At 46.2% G+C, this 2,658-nt stretch overlaps 1 pseudogene; it reads left to right on the top strand.

The window, feature by feature from the left end:
* The first annotated feature begins 942 nt into the window (after positions 1-942).
* On the top strand, positions 943-1,119 carry LOC120938655 (annotated as a pseudogene).
* The last annotated feature ends 1,539 nt before the right edge of the window (positions 1,120-2,658 follow it).

Below are 2,658 nucleotides of genomic sequence, written 5' to 3' on the forward strand. Positions count from 1 at the left end.
CTACAAGGTGTTTGTAGCTGGAGGTTTGAAGGTGCATCTGATGCGATATTTGGCTGGATGGTCTTTGGTGAAATGGGGATGGTGTGGGCGAGACCTTTTAAAACCCACAGCCCTAGTAACCCCCTTGTTTTATCGCCAATTGAATGAGTTTTTAAAAAAAATTTAAGTTGACAGAGTTGGGTGTTGGTGCGGTTGGAAAAGTCATTTTGGTCAAGTGGCTACGGAAGGAGGAGGTCAGAGCAAATATCTTTGGTCTGGGACCTAGACACGCGGATAACTGCTGGAAGAAGGTTTTTATAAAAGGTGTGTCTAATAGACAAAAAGAAATAACATGGATGGCATTTCATGGTGTGTTGCTGACTAAAAACTTCTTGAAGGCAAGAGACTTGGCAAGAGATGAAATCTGTCCAAGAGAAGGATGCCAAGAAATAGAAGTGGCCCAACATGCCCTGTTCAGTTGTTCTTTTGCCAAAAGAGTTTGGCAGAAACTGATACCCTTTATGGAGAATGTGGTGGAGGTTAAAGGTGTGAACATTTTGATTTGGTATTTTGGTTTGTTTGAGGGCGACAAAACTAAGGAAAGAAAACTGTGGATAATGGTCAGCATCCTGAAAGAGGTGTTGTGGGATGCCAGATGTTGGGAGGTGCGAAGAAAATGTACCTTATCAGTGGAGGACTGTACCAATTAGTTTTTTTCTAGACTATGTGGTATTGTTGGTGGATAGGAGGTGGATGGGGAAAGTGGAGGCAGATATGTACTGGACTTAGTTAACATAACGTGGAAGTTTGGGGTTGGGGGAGGGAAATGTATTTTATGATGTGTATATGTATGTGTTGTTTTTTTTGCAAAAAATTGAAAAAAAAATACCTAGATGATGTGTAAAGCATGATGCACGAGAGAATCTTTGTGCGGTTCTTTTTGAAAGAAAAGTAGCATGCAGGTAAACTTATAGGTATGGAAAAAAAAAAAATCTGTTCTTATCAGTTTAATATCTGATACGTCCCCTACGACCATATATTAAATGGATTTTTAGAACAGGGAGATGGAAGAAGAGCTTGCTCTGTCCACTCCACACATCGACCTGGTATTGCAGTACCTCCAGGACCGGTGCACCCCTCTCTTACGCAGTGTCAAAAAATAGATTTAACTGGAACATCATCCAACTTGTTTGTCTTGTGTCTTCTTGTTGCTGCTGACAATGTTTTTTGCTCTAATAAACTGGCATTTAACCCTTGTGTCTTTGTCTTCATTGCTTCTTGTCACTTTCTTGGGGGAAGGAAGAAGTTTTTTTTCTGCTCACCAAATGACACTACTCGATGAAGTCACCTATTCAGCAACACCTAGATTTTAGTCAGGGCATCCAATTTTCGACAAGTCAGCTAGTGTTCTACTCCTCGCTCGCTCTCTCTCCTAAGGCCCAAAATGAAGCCTTCGATAAGCAGTGACCACTCTGCTGTCAAACAAGGGGGCTGAATTCGCTCCATTGCTGTGTGCCTTGCTGCATGCAGCAACTAGCTTGAAAAGTCAGCTGTGGCAAGGGTTTTTTATTTTTATCCGGAGGATCGATCCCTTGGTCTTTGACTCCCTCTAGTGGCCCTCGATTTTCTTCCACGTTATGTTAACTAAGTCCACGTTATGCTAACTAGGAGGCCTGCACATGCAAATGATTTTCCTTGTTGAACGTGCACGAGGAGCAACGAGAAGCACCTGAATCTGTGCAATTCTTATTTAGGGATGACTGAGGGTCATGACTGGGCTCCAGCAGTGTTGGGCAGGTGTCAGAAAAGGGTGGATTGGCCAGTAGACAGGGGGATTAGGCCTGTAGGCCAGCGACACCCGTCTGGCTGCGGATTCACACCTCCGGACAGCCTAGACTGGGGGGGAAGGGCGTTTGCCGGGTACAGGCAAACGGGCAACTCTCAGCGAGCCCTCCGGTGGGGCCAGAAAGCCGTTCGCTCGGAACAGAGAATAATTGGGTTATCGCTTCTCGGCCTTTTGGCAAAGATCCAGTGTAGTTCTGCTGCGCTGGTGATTAGTCAAGAGGTGCCCGGGGTACCCGACGGTCGGCCTTGGGGGGATCGTTCCTCTTTGGAGGGGCCCCCCCTTGCTGCTATTGGCCTTAGGCTTAGTCCCCGGGCAACGGGAAGCGATCGCCTTCCTAAAGGCGTAGGTGGTCGGTTGGCGGAGCCAGGGGGTTCCCCTTGTGGGTCCCCTTAGGTGGGCGAGCGGATCCTTGGACCTTCTTTCAGGATGGCGAGCCGTGGGCTGAAGGACTCATTGAGGTTCCTGGTGATGCCAGGCTTTAAGGAGCAAGTTACGTTGAAGACGATCGTTGTGGACGTGTTGATGGAGACCTTTAATACCGCGGTGAGGGATATTATGTGTTTACAGGATGTTCCCAATCAGGGAATTTATGATGTGACCTTTTCTTCCACAGCGGTTTGCTGGAACATCTACGAGGAAGCTGTTAAAAGAAAAAGGGAAGGAGCCTTAAAGTTGCTACAGGTAATCCTTGGAGGAAGAGAAAGTGATTGTTGTGCACATGTACAATCCATTTGCAGACCCGGTACTTGTAAGAGCCTTTCTGGATAATTACTGTGAGGTGTTAAGAGGGGGAGAACCTATCCTGAATAGGTACAAGATTTGGACAGGAAAAT

The sequence above is a fragment of the Rana temporaria genome, chromosome 4 (genome assembly GCF_905171775.1).
Source record: "Rana temporaria chromosome 4, aRanTem1.1, whole genome shotgun sequence".
Classification (NCBI taxonomy): domain Eukaryota; kingdom Metazoa; phylum Chordata; class Amphibia; order Anura; family Ranidae; genus Rana; species Rana temporaria.